Genomic DNA, 17,027 nt, shown 5'->3' on the forward strand with positions numbered 1-17,027 from the left:
GGGTGCCCTAGCTTTCATCCCCATGAATCTTAGGGACAGCAGCAAAGTTTTACTGATTTATCTGAAAATGGAGCATGAGAACAGAAAGATCTCACAAAAAAGACCCAAGGCCTAAATAGAATTCCAGGCTCTTACAGGTCAGCATAAATACATGTTTCATGTGTGCATGTGCGCACACGCACACGCACACACCTTTGCCTATGATCTCCTCCAAATTCCCAAGTGCTAAAGAACACACAAAGATCCACTTCAGCAAATGTGGTGCATGGGATGGGGCTGGGGGAGAAGGGAAGTCAAGATGGATGTTTTCTCTGGTTCTGTGATGTCTATTTCACTGTGAAACTGGGGTTTTACTTACTCTCTCAATATTTTTCTTCATTATAATTGCAGCAGAAGCCATATCCATTAGCTCTTGCCAGGTAATAAATGACTCCAAACCAAGTGATTTGAAAAAAGTGAACATTTGCTTTGTATCCTGAAGGCTGGTTGGATGGACAGTTCTGCTGATGTGAGCCAGACTGTCAAGCTTGCATGGGAACTCATTCATGAATTTGCTGCCAGCTGTAGGTCAGAAGATGGTAACTAATCAAAGATGGCCTTGGTGGAAAAACCTAGCCTTTGTCCTGTTCATCAAAGTAATAAGCACCTTGAGAAATTAAACCACACTTTACATGTGATTGCCAAGCTCTGCTATGCCTTATTTTGCCAACTCCTATTTAAAAAAAAAAAACATGCAATTAAATTATGCAGAGTGAAGACAAAGGATCAGTTGGGGTATCTTGATCAAAATAGAGTAGTAAGAAAACATGTGATGCAATTAATTAATCATACTAGTTAAGAATGATCATGAGTATTAAAAATATAAACATATCCATCACTTTAATGAATTGAATCTTTATCCTTGATGACATAAGTCATTCCTTGTGAGTAATTTTTTTTTTACTCTTTATGGCCAATATATTCATGTTGGAAGAAGAGTTCTGCGGTTGACACTAGCTACTTGGCTTCTCTTCTTCAACCTCCTTTTAACTTGCAATGAAGAGAACTCATCCATTGAAAAATGGTCCTTACTTTTGAGAAGAAAAACCTGTCCTTCTGGCTCCTTGACTCTCATGAAGATCCTAAGGCTTTCCTTCTTGGTCTCCCAGTCTCCATCTTTGGATAACAATAAAAGAATAACAACTCTCAGAGGATTATTGAGGTCTATGTCTGTCTGAAAAAGTGGAAGAGTCAGGGGTGTTAAGCCTGGTGATTGTACCTTGATGTGCTAAACATATACATATGAAACACTAACCAGAGCAACCCCCTGAGCTATCTCTCCAAATTACTCCTTGCCTGAAAGACACAACTATGACAGTAAGCAGTGTGAAAAAAAAAACAAGAGAGAACAGACCTGATAGTAAAATGATCTTATAGTAAAAAACAAAACAACAAAAAAATCAATCAAACAAACAAAACCTAAATAGTTCAAATATTAAAATATACAGAAATGTGGGACTTTCTCTTTGAATAGGTTTGAATGTGGAGTCCCAGCCATTTGTCTAGATGAGGCGTGGAGAGTAGGAATTCCTTTTTTATAAAAATATTTATTTATTATGTACACAATATTCTGTCTGTGTGTATGACTGCAGGCCAGAAGAGGGCACCAGACCCCATTACAGATGGTTGTGCGCCACCATGTGGTTGCTGGGCATTGAACTCAGGACCTTTGGAAGAGCAGGCAATGCTCTTAACCTCTGAGCCATCTCTCCAGCCTGGAGAGTAGGAATTCTGAACAGACCTTCTAAATTGTAGGTGATAAGCTTTGTCTCAGGATTGACAAGATAGCTCAGTGGGTAAAGATGCTTACTATGTATGCCTGATGACCTGACTTTGATCCCTGGAACTCACATTAAGGTATAAAAGAGAGAACTGATCCCATGGAGTTATCCTCTGACTTCCACTGACTCCCCAATGCACATCATGTATGTACACACAGAAAAAATATAATAAATAACATTTGCATTTTCTAAAAAAGAGGATGGATCTTGCTTCATTCTTAGAAGCTTCCATCTTAAGAAGCTGTTTTGTTTACCAGCCTCTGTTTGTGACTTTTCTTAAAGTGACTCCCCTTTCTCCATGCAGAGCACAGAGAGACTTCAGGGTCCCTGCCCAGCCTTCATGCCATGTGCAGTAGCTGAGGTTCACACAGCACTCAGGATGCATGTGGAGTGAGATCACAGGTATTTCAGTTCTGTGAAGGAAGTGAGACTCACAGCAAAGGGGGAGGATGACAGCCAAGCCTGAGGACCAAAGCAAGACATGATTTCAAGACTTTATGGCTCTCTCTTCCTCTCCCTCCTGCTCCCCTCTTCTCTCCCTACCTCCATCCTTATCCCCCCAATAGCATGTGGAAAATGTCCTATTATTTTCATGAAAAAATTGCCTTTAAAAAATAAAAAAGTTAGCTTATCTCCAATTCAGACATGCACTTCAAAATCTCACTGGGTCTAAATATAATTTTTATATGTTCAATTGGTTAAGTTTGTCATTATGATCTCATTGTATAGCCCCTGGTTAGCCTGAAACTCACTATGTAAACAAAGTTGATTTTGCACTATAGAAATCTACCTATTTCTGCCTCCCTAGTGCTGGGATTAAAGACTTGCAACACCAGTTCTGGCCATATGTCCTCCTCTTCTTCTTCCTCACCCTGCTTTTTACTTTTTCCATAATGACCCTGGGAATCTCTTAAAAGTGGGGGAGGGTGTTTGTAAAATACAGAAGACCAGGACAGTCACTGAGAGATAATGTCTTCTACATAGGACAGGAAAGCTGTAAGCATCAATGCTCAACAACATGGCTGCCCAAACATCACCAGTATAAGGCTAACACCAGTTGAGATGTGGACACGGGAAGGGGAAATTCCACATTGTTCCACCCAAAGATGAAAAGCTACAGCTGATCAATGGCTTCTGAGAGAGGGAGAATGAGGCTACTCCAGGGACAAGCTCTCATATAGGTTATCCAATCCCGAGTGGCCAGTCTTGGACACAAGTACACGTGAGCAAAACTAAACACAAGCAGTAATTTATATATTTAACTATTTGAGCACATGCATGCACGCACACACAGAAACACACACACATCTATGTACACTAAATAATAACAGCTAAAGAAGAGACCATGAATTTGTGGGGCTACATGGAAAAGGTTGGCAGAGGGAAGGAAAGGGTAGGAAGGAGTTAGATGTAGTGTTCATGTGTGAAGTTCTCAAAAATAATATAAATACATTTCACAAAAGTATATGGAACTGTGCTTTAATACCTAAAGGTAAGTGAAAATACCATTCAAAAGCAAAGAAGGGGGTCTTTACAGAGACCCTGGGTTCAATTCCCAGTATCCATTGGTGGCTCACGACCATCCATAACTCAAGTTTCAAGGGGAACCAAAGTCCTCTTCTGACTTCAGCAAGCAGCAGGCACACACATGGTGAACAGACATACATGTAGACAGAACATTCAAACACATGCATAAAATAATGTCAATACACTTTTTGAAAAAACAAAAAATAAGGGTGGAAAGATAGTTCAGTAAATAAAGTACTTGCTGCCCAAGTATGATTCCAGAACATGCATGAATACTAGCATGAACTGTAACCCCAATGCAGGGGAAGTGGAGACTGGTGCATCCCTTGGTGTGGGAGAATTGTCTGTATTCTGTCAATCATGTTTTAAATAAATGCTTATTGGCCAGGCAGGAAGTATAGGCAGGAAAACCAGACAGGAAGTAGAACTGAGAACAAGAGAATTCTGAGAAGGAGGAAGTTGATTCCTCCCACTCCTGCCCAGACCACCGAAGAAGAAGGATGTGATCTGCCCCACTGAAAAAAGGTACTGAGCCACATGGCTAACATAGATCAGAAAAATGGGTTAATCAAGATGTGAGAGTTAGCCAGTGAGAGGCTAGAGCTAATGGGCCAATCAGCTTATAATTTATGGAAACCTATGTGTGATTTTCTTTGGGACTAAACAGCTAGGGGTCCCAGGCAGGGCAGAAACCCCAACAAACAGGACCATTCATGTTACAATCCCTGGGGCTTGCTGCCCAGCCAGTACAACCAAGGGGGCAAGCTTCAGGTTCAGTGACAAACTCTGTGTCAAAAATAAAGGCAGAGAGCAACTGAAGAAAACCGCCAATATTGGCCGCTGCCATTTATATGCATGTACACAAGTGTGCAAGCTTGCCAGCACACAATGCATATATGCACACATATACATAAACATGCTTTTTCAGAAAATGAAAGAAATGACAATGGCACCCAATAATCTCATGTCAATGTAAGTCTATATTGAGTGCCTTCACTGTGTGGTCAATGTAGTCATTGTATTGACCTGCGCAGTATGGGACAGGAAGTAGCAGCTGGCCTTGGCCTCCTAAGCGTTGACCAAAGGAGTCTCTTTCATTAGCTCATCAGAGCCGAAATTTGGAGTAGCTGTGCAAAGGAAGTTCAAATTCAGAATGTCCCAGTTTGAAAGAAGAAAAAATAAAAGGCTTTCAGGTCTTTCTGTTAGGTTTGGGTTTTTTTCTTTTTCTTTTTTTTTTTTGGTATATATACATATAATCTTTTGGATTATAATGTCACAAGTTACATCCATGAAGCCTCACCAACATGACTCTCTACACAAGATCTGAACACCAGCAGAAATGCTAATGTGAACAAGGAAAATCCAGGAGGCCTCAACCCTAGACAGAGAACTAAGGGCAACTGAGAAAGGCTGAGAGCTGCCGATACAGTCTTCACAAGGAAGACCACATCAATGGGTTATCCAATACTAAACAGTCAGACCTGCAAACACACACTTTTATGCAGACTGAGCAGGTTGTATTTATGCATTTGGGAGTGTGTGTGTGTGTGTGTGTGTGTAACAAAAATTAAAGAAAAAAAAGAGGCTATGAATTTGAAAAAGTGCCATCTTTATTTTGAAGGAAGATTGGAAGCCTCAGCATTTCAAGTCCAGTTGGGCCAGGTTTGGTAGAGCTGCCACAGAGATGATGGAAGCATCAACTGGGAGATGAGAAATTAAGCTTGGAGAATTGGTTACCTCCTGATTCCTGCATTCTGATTTGGGTCCAAGAGCTAAGAGCTGTAAGCTGAGTGAGAAACTGGAACCGTAAGGCTCATCATGGTCATCCCATCAACCCTCAGCTGTAGCTGCTACCATTTGTCCCGACTTGCTCTTGTCTGTTTCCCAGTCCCTTCCTCTTCTGTTTCTTTCAGGTGCCTGTGTCCAGTTTCACAGCTCAGTGTCTATATCCCTCCTCTCTCTAAACTGTTTCCAGCACAAAAGCATCTACCTCATCTTTTCCTTCTAATGTCTAATCTATTCTGCAATTTCAGCTATTTTCAAAAAGAATAGGCAAATAAAGACTGTCTTCCAGGACAACCAGGAAACAAAAGAATATTTTCTTCTGTTTCTGTCTATGTGATTCCCTGCTCCTGCTTTGTGTCATCAAGACCTAAAGCATCCACATAGGCAAGACTAAAACACCTACTCCACCTCTTTGCAGTGATGTTTAGCTTCAGTTGTGTTTGTTTGCTGAATTTTAGGACCCTGGAAGTTTTTAGAGTCATGTGAACTCAGGAGGAAATTGTTTCATAGGATAACCTAGATGAATATATACTGGATGCCATTGGGGGTTGCCTTATGCTGCAAGATAATCTCTGACTGTCGTATAAGCTCTACTTGTGAGTTCACACACGAAATTTCTGCTGCTGTCATCTGTCACCTTTCTGGACACTTCTCCATGTCACCAGTTATTTCTAAGGACCATCAGATCGAATGGATTAGTAGTGATAAACAGCAAGGACCATTTGCCATGGGCAAGATGTTAAGTAGCGGCAGTCCTTAGAGAGACCTTGCAGGCCCTATGCTTTTTTTTTTCCCCATTATGCCTTTTATCTAATATTTCAATGGGAATTTATGGAGTGTGGATACAGGATGGGGGCAGGGGAGGGTATTATGAGAAGTGACGATGGATGGAAGGAAGTCGCTGACGAGTTCTGCCTTAGACTCTCACGCTTCTACGTGGTCCGACCTTGAGAAGATAATGGCCATCTGTTCTCCATGTCCACTGAGGAATGGGCAAGGGGACGATGGTTAATAAGGTGGCAGAGGAGATCAGGGCACACAATGAATTTCACAGCTGACAAGCTCCGTGGACACTGGAACCATTGACCAAGTGCTCTGTGAGTGGGGTGACATGCTCTCCTCTGGAGGCCACCAGACACATCTGTCTGACCAAGAATAAATGTGGTGTGGCCCAGAAGGAGAAGAATGGACAAATTCATGCTAGGTCCTCGCATTCATGCCTGGCAATATTTAGTTTAAACCCCATTCCAGACCAAGGGAGTCACGAAGGTTTCTCAGTGTGATTTTGAAGTTATCTTTTTATTTTCACCAAATTCTTCTGGACAGGGATCAGAGTGTGGTTTCTTTAAAGAAAAGACAAGTGGTCACTATGTCAGGTATTCACACAAACACCACAAATTAAAAGACATAAATATTTACATCGGAAAGAATGACAGTTGACCCTCGGAAAGTCTGTGATGTGGGTGTGTTGATTTTTCTTTAAACACATTTTAATGGAGATGGGTTCCTAGAAAACTGACTCAGACTTGTCAACTGTGCTGGTTTGAATGTAGCTGTAGAATTAGCCAGTGGACTAGGAAACTGAGTCACAAAGAGAAAGAATAAACTGAGGGGTACAAGAGCGGGGTTCAGAGGAAGTGGGAAAGTATTAAAACTGAAACAAGATGGAAGAACTATGGAGAAGCTTGGAGCTCAGAGAGGAAAGGCAAAAACAAAACAAAAAACCCACAGCCTCTAAAGCATTAAAAGGAGTAGGGTTCCAGCTGGCGCAGGACCCAGGGGAACCAAGGACTCTCTTTCCCCATCAGATGCAGGAAAAGATGGAGGAGACAGCAGGACATTTAGGCCAGGTGCCTCCTATATTTGATAGGTTCCAGCTTTGGGGTTCTCCTCACACATTTGAACACCTTTGCTTCTGTAGGAAGAGGTCCATTTGCAGACTTTGTGATATTTAAGTATTTAAATACATTTAATGCTAAAGCAGAGGCAAAGGTAACTGTGCTGGAATTGTTGAGAGTTCGTATACTGTCCTCCAATATGGAAGCTTCACTCAGGATTTTCTATGTACATTTTAGTTAGCACTTTTCCCATTTCCTTTTCTTTCCATCTTTCCTTTTCCTTCTTGGCAATATAAATTTTCCTGTGGATCTTAATCTACAGGTGTGATTTCACTCAAATAGTTCATCTCTTCATCAGACCTGAGTGCTAAATGACCAATGCCAGTCTGATTAGCATAAAATTTAAACAAGAAATTATTTCCACTTAAGGAATCTCTCACCTGTTACATATAATCCAAGGGCTGCAGAAACGAGCTTAGATGGTCATGACTGGCTTGTGGTTGGAGTTAGATAAGAATGAGCCTTCTGTCCATGATGAGGGCCAACCCACTTCTCTGTGTCCACTGTCACACAGGAACCTGTGTTCGTGCACAGACCCTCCAAAGGTCCTTCAAGGACCTGATGGCAGATGAGTGTAGAGGCCTAACGTCTGGGACAGACTTAATCCACAAGCTGTTGCCTGACTCAGATGAGCAAATAACCTAACTGGCACTTCAAATGCTTAGTATAAAAGCCTGGCACATTATAAATATTCAAAAATCATTATTCTGATAGTTTCTTTTTTAATTTTCACAGAAGTTTGCTATGTCACTTTATAACTATTGTTGATTCTCAACAGAGGAAGTTTCAGGAAGCGATTCAGGTCACACCAGGAGTGGTCACTCTCCACAGACTCTCCATCCCACACGCAGTAAGAGCCCCCATCTGCACGAGGGCCCTTCTTCCTGCCCTCACCCCTTGGGCCACATTTACATTTCCCACCACCTTCCATTTGAGGTTCCTACGTTCAAGTCTCCTTGGCCTCGTTGTCTCCGATTCTCCTCCCTCCATCCGTAACACCTTCTGCAGAGGTCATCCCTGGAACTCAAGAATCTGCTTGAAGGATGCAAACAGTTTGCCTACCAGTCACTCTGCGATAAGACAGAGCTTCACAGTGGCGGGTGTATGGAACAAAAAACTGATTAGCTCCTGGTGGCCAGGAAGTAAAAAGGTGGTTTTAGGTCCTAATGACTCCTCTACTTGAGTTAGCAACTCAGTTTACCTTGTAACTCACTTCTAACTACATCACATCATCATCATCACCATAGCAACTACAACTATCATGTATTAAGTGATACTATTATACTACTCTGGTATTCTAGGCATATTTTTTTTTTGGTTTTTCAAGACAGGGTTTCTCTGTGGCTTTGGAGCGTGTCCTGGAACTAGCTTTTGTAGACCAGGCTGGTCTCGAACTCACAGATCTGCCTGCCTCTGCCTCCCGAGTGCTGGGATTAAAGGCGTGCGCCACCACCGTCCGGCTAGGCTTGTGTTTCTATCTTAGTATGCCTACTACTATTATAAGATATGAGCCGGCAGTGGTGGCACACACCTTTAATCCCAGCACTTAGAAGACAGACTCATGCAGATCTCTGAGAGTTCAAGGCCAGCCTGATATACAAAATCAGTTCCGGGAAGCCAGGACTGTTACACAGAGAAACCCTGTCCCAAAAGAAATTAAAAAAAAAAAAAAGAAAAACTACAAGGTATAAATTACTATATTCCTTTTGTAGTTTTAAAAAACTAAAGCTCATCAAAGTAAGGTAGCTGACCCCAAATCATACCAGTAAACAGTTAAGGCAAGATGCAGTTTTCCTGTTTTGACAACATTATGTGGTCTCCCCACTGCCAGACACTCCCCAGGGACTTAGTACAGCATATACATTCAGTAGGTACAAGATGAACATTGGCTGACTGATGGACCAGCCAGGAGGATGCAGCCTGGTTTAGATGTGTTCAGTTGAAGCCTCGCTGTGCATTCAAGATTGACAAGTAGAAAAATAAATTCTCACCTTCTCCCATCCTCCTGTTTCCTCTGTAGAGTGGAGAAACTAACACAGACTAATAGAGTAAAGGCTTCAGACAGAAGACATGTTCTCCAAGCTCAATCCCTTCCTTTCAGAGAGTCAGGCCCTGCGTTCATCTTTCCCCTGCCATCCCCAACAGCCAGGTAGGCCGCCACTGCTACCATATGGTTGGATGCTTTCTTGACAGGTTGGGTTTGCTGAAATCACGAATAACATACTCAAGACTCCAAACAAGATTCCTAGGATGAAGGGAAAGGAGAACACACGACAGGATGATAAAGTGTCCATATCCAGAGGGAGCTAAACTTGAGTCTGACAGAGGAGCGTAGCATCTGTTGCTAGCTCCCTTTCTTCCACCTACCAAATGCCAGGCTCATTGCAAGACTCTTGGCATGTCTAACCTGTCTTTAAAGAACTCACTACAGCTTTGTCCAAACCCTCTAACGGGTGTGCAGGGTGGTAGCATTAGGTGTCATCTCACCCAGACAGTAAGATGGGAAATGCTTACCCAGCTCTTTCTCACAGCCATGTGTCTTCCTAAGCTAAACTGTCTTGCTATACCTGGCGGTACTGCATTGGGGTTCTTCAGTGTCCCACTACGCCGCTCCTCTCAGCGAGCTTCAGCATTTATAAAACACATATAGAAATCCACCCTGCATCTCTAGCCCCTTCCCACCTCACAGCCCACGTCTGAAACTGTGAGTTCAGTAGTATGCAAATGAATCCAACCTCTGACAGAAACAAGAGATGAGGGGGAAATTATTTGCTGATTATACTTCTCCACAAGGCTCACTTTCTCAGCTACCGAAGATGTTTAAGGTAAAGACTGCCATGTGTACGCTTTCCATTGTTTGCCTCCTCCTGGTCTCATACAGTGCAGCGAATACATGAAGTACTCAAAAGAGGCTGCCAGTGCAGCACACTCAGGGATGCAGACAGTGGAGGCCTTCAGACACCCCCTTCCCTGGAATCCACAGTTGCATTGAGTCGTAGGACAGGGAGGCAGGGGGTAGAGCTCTTGACTGCTGTTTCTTCTCATAGGACTCTGCACAAACACATTTTCCAGATATCACGTCCAAGGTGAATAGAGATGGAAATAATTTCAGATGTGGAGGCTTCTTGCTCTGAGTAGAAACACCTTCCTAATATATGTTTATCTTTAACTCTCTCTCTCCCTCTGTTGAAATAGGAAGCGGCGGGGCTGCGTCCCCAACACCCCAGCCGCTTGGCTAGCTCACGCCCGAAATAACAACACACAAACTGTATTCATTTAAAGAACTGCTTGGCCCATGAACTCTAGCCCCTACAGGCTAATTCTCGCACCTGGACTAGCCCATTTCTAATAATGTGTGTAAGCACCCCAAGGTGCGCTTACCGGGAAGATTCTAGCCTACATCCATCTTCATCACGTGTGCCTCAGAGAGCAGAGCTATCGCGTCTACCCGGGAGAGCTGAGCATGGAGTCTGTGATCCGGAGAGCAGAGTCTCTCAGGGAGCAGAGCAGAGTCTGACCTCACTTCCTCTTCTGCCCAGAATTCTATTCTGTTTCCTCCTCCCATCTATCTTTTAACCTATCAGGGCCAGCCAAGCAGTTTCTTTTATTGCTCAGCCAATGAAATCAACAGATTGATATATGACACTCCAACATCATCCCTCTGTGTGTGTGTGAGAGAGAGAGACAGAGACAGAGAGAGAGACAGAGAGACGGATGGACAGAGACAGAGAGACAGAGACAGACTATGGGCATCACTTGTGCTTGTGCTAATGAGTGGGGTTCTGAGGATAATGTAGTTTCTGGAGTCAGAGTTCACCTTTCCCTGTGTGGAGAAAAGGTCTCTGGTTGTTTTGCTTCTGCTGTGGTGCACACTCTAGGCCCTTCAGCTTGGGGCAGGTCTCCTGTCTCTGTCTCCACCTCCTGCCTTAGCACAGGAGTGCTGAGATTACAGATGTTCTGACTACTGAATCCCACAGTTGTTTGAGCAGAGCTGGGGACTGAACTCCTGTAGTATGAGCTGCGGGTTGCATTCCGCCACCCAGCTCCTGCCACTGGCTAGCTTTACCCGAAATAACAACACACAAATTGTATTGATTTAAACACTGCTTGGCCCATTATATCTAGCCTCTTCTAGGCTAACTCCTGCACCTGGACTAGCCCATTTCTAATAATGTGTGTAGCACCCCTAGGTGCACTTACTGGGAAGATTCTAGCCTACGTCCATCCTGGGTTGGAGCTTCATAGATCGCATCTGCCTGGGAGAGGGGAGCATGGCCTCTGAGCTCACTTCCTCTTCCTCCCAGCATTCTGTTCTGTTTACTCCTCCCACCTATGTTTCAACCTATGAGGCCAAGCAGTTTCTTTATTACTTAACCAATGATCTCCCTCCATCAAACTCCGATCACTAGCTTGTGGAGCAAGTGCTTTTCACCTGCTCAGCCATCTTGCCAGTCTTCACTTCCCAACATCCTTGCCATATTTAAAAAGTAATACCAGTTAAGACATCCAATGGATGTTAGAAAAGGAAGCATAATGAAACAAGACACTTTGTTGGTTTTAGGTTCCAGTGTACCTTGGCCAAGGAATGGACTTGAAAGCAGAGATTAATGAGACTCTGACATGACAACATTTATGCTTTTGGTACTTTTGGACACTTTCAGGCATTTACACATTAATTTGCTTTTTTCCCAAAACTCTGTGAGTGAGGTAGAGCATAGATCATCTCCTTTTACAGATGAATATCCTCTGGTCCAGCCAGCAATGCAGCTCCCCAACATGGCAGAACTGCTGCCCTCATCCGCCCTGGCACTCAGGAGGAAGAGAAGGACATGTCCAGCTGGTGTAGACAGCAGGAGAGAGTCTGGGCAGCATGACTCTGCAATCCTGAGTGCTTCTGGCCAGGTCGGCCAGGCCACCTCCTCCTTTCAGCTCCTCACCCCAGGCCCTCTTTGTCCTAGCCAGTTCTCACTTGGGCTCAGCACAGAAGGTTGCTGCTTGCTTCCAAGTTGGCTGTTTACTGGTGGGAACTGGGTGCCAGAGTTTGTGCTGGTGACTGCTCTTTCCCAGCACTCTCCCATGGTGTCATATTTTCTCAGCTTGTTCTTAAACTCACTTTCTGACCCCCCCACCCAGTACTCTGTGACCCTTTCTCAGGTCACCGAAGCCATTTCACTGAAGGCTGCAATACTACCTTCCCTACGTATTTGTCTTATCTAAGCCCTGCACAGTTTAGAGACTCACCAAATCCACCAAACTTGGAAGCCCATCCTGTAACCCAATGTATTTGGCAGATTGGAGAAGTCAACATCCCATATTCCCCATTTCCCAGTGAAAGCATTATAGAGTTGGGTTCATTAGGGAAGCCCCATCCCATCTCTAACAGCCAATTAGGGAGAGAGCTAGTAGAGCCCTCTATCTCTGTTCCATCTCCTCTTAAATCCCAGATAGACTTCAATTCTATATGAAGTCACCTGGCAGATCCTGGGCATATCCTGATGGCCCTGAGCTTGCTTCCTAATCTACTGTTTTATAATATTCTGGTGCTTCTGAGCAGACTTACTGTGCTGCTTCAGTTTGACTTTGGAATCCCAGCTCTTCTGAAGGCTTCATCCGAGTGGGTCAGATAAACTCTAAGTACTTAGTTTTCTTCACGCCTAAAGTATTTGACTGCATCAAAGTTTGGAGAGCATTGACTTATGTCCCTCATCTAATTGACAACAATTTAGGTGAAGAATTTACATCTTTTGTTTTCTTAATTTGTATTCCTCTATGGTCTCTAGGTCAAGGTGGTGGCAATGCTAGGCCCCCATGCAAAACACTAATGTTATATTCCCCATACAAGAGCAGCTCTCTCTCTCTCTCTCTCTCTCTCTCTCTCTCTCTCTCTCCCTCCAACTCTATCTACCTCTTTCTCTCTCCCTGAAAGGAGTCTGCACATCAGAGAACAAAGGACATAATTTACTGAAAAGAAACAAGGCCATTTGTGGCCAAAGACTTTTTCACTATACTCACAGAATCCTATTAACCACTAATTTTACTAGGTGGTAAACAAGCCATGAATGGTATATACTATGCATTCTGTTATGATATATCTATTAACAAATCTATGCTGTATGGTTGTTAGAGTATAAATATACTATATATGAACATATATACTATATTTATTATTGTTTAGAATAATTTTAGGCACAGTCTTCACATCATTTCACTGAATTCTTGCTGCTGTCTTGCAAGGTGGAAATTACCACTGTTTTATAGATGAAGAAATGGAGGCTCAGCAAATACGAGAGAAAAATCTGAACAGAGTCAACTGGTAATGCGTGATATAGCAGGGCTCCAAGGGAGCGTGTTGGGTTAACAGGTAACCTTATCGTATATTGTCCATAAGGTTGTGTTCCTAATGCAGTATTTCTCTATGTGCAGCATGCTCACAGAGTCTAATTTAATTATTCTTAAGTAGAGATGAAGTTCATTGATCTTTAAGTAGCTTATGTTCACTGTGGAACAATTCAACAATGTTAAAAAGTAAAACTATTACAAATGGTTTCAGAACCTCAAGATAACCACTGTTTGTGCTGTGGTATGTATCCCATTACAAATCTTTCTATGTAAAAGCATATATGTATATCCATGTTATATTTAAGTAGAATACTGATATAAATTTCATTACCTTTTTTCCCCTTAATTTATCTGTACTAGTCAACTTGACCCAATATAGAATCCCCTAAAAACTTAATTTCAATTGAAGGACTATCTACAACAGGCTTACCAGTGGGCATGTCTGGGGAGGATTGTCTTGATCACTAATTGATATAGGAAGACTCATCCCACTGTGGGTGGCACCATTCCCTAGGCTTGGCCTTGGACTATATAAAATTGAAGAAAACCAGCAAAGAAGCTGGTGAGGCAACATGGGTTCATTCGTTTTTCTCTGTTCTTGACTATGACTGCAAGGTGACCAGCTGTCTCAAACTTCTGTGATTTAACTAAGTGATGGACCTGAAATTGTAAGCCAAGTTGCTTTTGATCAGGATATTTTTATTGCAGCAAATAAAGGTAGAATAGTATAGAACCTTATCTACAGTGTTAAGGCATTTTAGGAGACAGATCACTTTTAGTGGTCAGTAGTATTTTAATGCCTGGATATGTAGTATCCAGTATCTCACCAGTGGATATCTGAAATCATGGAACCTATAACTCAATGTCTTTTCCACATACCAAACTCTGTAGCCTTCATTTGCTCAGTGTGAGGAGTGCTAGCAAAGCTAACACAAATTCCTTGTTCCTCCTTCACAAGTTTGTCAGAAGATCTGTCCTTACCACAGACTTTAGCAATCTCAACGTGTCTCCCCCTCTTCTTTTTATTGAGTTTGGAGCATTTATCTTTTTACCCAAAGGGATACAGCTTCTTGGCATGTCTGAGTTGTCAGCATCACCACTCTGTGCTTTGGAGTCATTATTAAATAAAATAAGGTTAATTGACCATGATAACCTTGATACCTGAGGTGCCTGGGTGACTAATGGAGGCTCGGCAATGTCTGCAGCAGAGATGCTCTAGACCAGTGGTTCTCAACCTGTGGGCTGTGACCCCCTTGAGGGTGGAACAACCCTTTCACAGAAACACATATCAGATGTCTTGTATGTATCTAAATTACAACTCATAATAGTAGCAAAATTATGGTTATGAATTAGCAACAAAAGTAGTTTTATAGTCGGGGGTCCCCACAACATGAGGAACTGTGTCAAAGGGTCTCTGCATTAGGAAGGTTGAAAACCCCTGCTCTAGACAGAAGAGGGATGGGCATTCTGGTTGGGATAGAAAGGGTGACATGAGATCTCATTCTTACACTTGTAGCAACACACCTTAAAACTTGTGAACTACTTCTTTCTAGAATTTTTCCACTTCATATTCTAGGTCAAGTTAGAACTGCAGGAAGTGAAATTATAGACAAGAGGACTGCTGGGTCATAGTGGGGTGTATGTATCATTTCTAAAGTGTCGCTACTCTAGCCATTCATACTTCTTTTAATTATGAAAATGTTTCTTTTCCATTCTGGCTAAGCTAAGATGTAGCCGGGAACCTCTAGGTTTTCATTTAAATTTCTCTGATCACCAAATAGGTTGAATTTGTTCATCTCTTCACTGACGAGTAGTTAGTATTCCTTTCATAAATTTTATTCCCTTGCTTTTTCTTGTTTCTTTCTTGGTTTCTAGAACAATTTGAATAAGATATCCAGGTCTGTATTGGCAGGTACGTTATGACAGAAGCAGCATCAAGATTGTCCATTTTAACAGTCCGACTTTACAGATTGCCTGAGAGAGGAGGCAGCTCAGTATGTGTCAAGGTTACAGCCCCGAGTTTTACATTTATTCAATAAGTTTTATTGACTCAAACACTACACCTCTGCCTCCTATAGACCTCCTAAAAGGCAATATTCTTCCCATATACCAGACATGTGTAGCATAGAACTCTTCCCAAGATTAGAATGCTTGAAGTTTCTTGTACCCCCCCCCCCGTTTTCCTGTGCAAGGTTTTCTTTGTTTCCAGAGAGATCAAAGGATGGATTGCATGGAGAAGGTCATTTTGCAAACATTTCTGGGGCACTCATGTCTTTGGATCTGGGGACCTTTGATAGACTTCAAAAGCTCAATGGCAGCTTCCTGGGTCTCTTGAATGGTTTTATACAGTAACACCAATTCTCCATTCTGTGCATGATGGTGCGCATGGTTTATGGGCTGATGTTTCCCATGGTGGATGAGGGCTCTTCCAAAAAGCTGCTCACAGCTCAAAGCCCCTCCTTTGGGAGGACATTTGGAAGCTACTATCTTGGTCTGATGCATGCTTGCATCTGTTTTTCGTGTTTTTCCAAAATGGGAATTGCATTTGTTTTCCCCCTTGGTTGCAAGGAAGGGCAAAAATCTAAAATTAGGAATCCCAGCGAACAGAACGAACACTTCCCTCTCAACATTTTGTCTTTGCTTCTTATTTTTTGGTTTATTCTAGGAGAAAATATTATTAGCGTAAGGGTCAGGGGAGCTGGCTTGAAGGAGCAATAATAGAAGTCAATTGGAAGACATGAACCAAGTGTGTGGCAGGGAGGCAGATAGGAAAACCATCAGAGCACATTTAGTGCTAACCCAGACTTCCTCTCTTAAAGGGGGACGTGTGGAAACCTGCTTGTCCATTGTGTAACACAGAGAGTGAGAGGGAGGGGACCCAAAATTTCTAAAGGGGAAAAAGCCAGGGCAAGCGAAGCAGGTGCTTCCTGCTGTCCGTTCCTCAGAGGAAAGCTCGGCCCTGGGAGGGAGTTTTCCACACCCTGCAAATTGAGGAAGCCATACTTTTCCATCAGCCTAATTTAGCGCTCAGACAGGCAGCTGCCAACACAGCTTCTCCTCCTCTCCCTCCCCTTTCTCTTTTGCCCTGACTCTTCCCCACCCTCAAAGATGTGAGCAGCATGCGAAAAGTCCATACGGATGTATTTTGTGCGTGAACCCAGCTTCCCTATACCCCTTTTCCCATCTACTTTTATTAACAAACCACCCACAAATGCCCCAAACCAAACAAAATCAAGTAATATGAAAACAAACTTGCCCACACCCATCCACCTTCATTTTCTTTCCATGTTAGTATTTAATGTGAGCACTGGTATCCGTGCCCAATACACACCTTTCTTCACCCAAGGGAAAATAATAAGTAGGGGTGGTCCATTGCTGTGAGCTTGCACACATGATCCCCAAAGTTACTGAGTCGTTCAATCCCGTCTCTCTGAAACCAGTAAGAAAACCAAGATATTCTAGACTTAGAAATCTTTGTTATGTCACTGTGCCAGCTGTCTCTGTGTGCTTGTCTGCTTTCTCCCTTCTCCTTTCTTTCTCTTCCATCACTCCCTTTCCCTTCTAACAACAAGTACTCCAGAAGCAACGTAAAAAATCATGTGTGTGAATACATATCACGAACCTTCAAATCTAAAAACAACAGAAAAATTTAAAAATG

Source organism: Alexandromys fortis, unplaced genomic scaffold, assembly GCF_014885135.2.
Source record: "Alexandromys fortis isolate MF-2015 unplaced genomic scaffold, M_Fortis_MF-2015_v1.1 scaffold_220, whole genome shotgun sequence".
Lineage (NCBI taxonomy): Eukaryota > Metazoa > Chordata > Mammalia > Rodentia > Cricetidae > Alexandromys > Alexandromys fortis.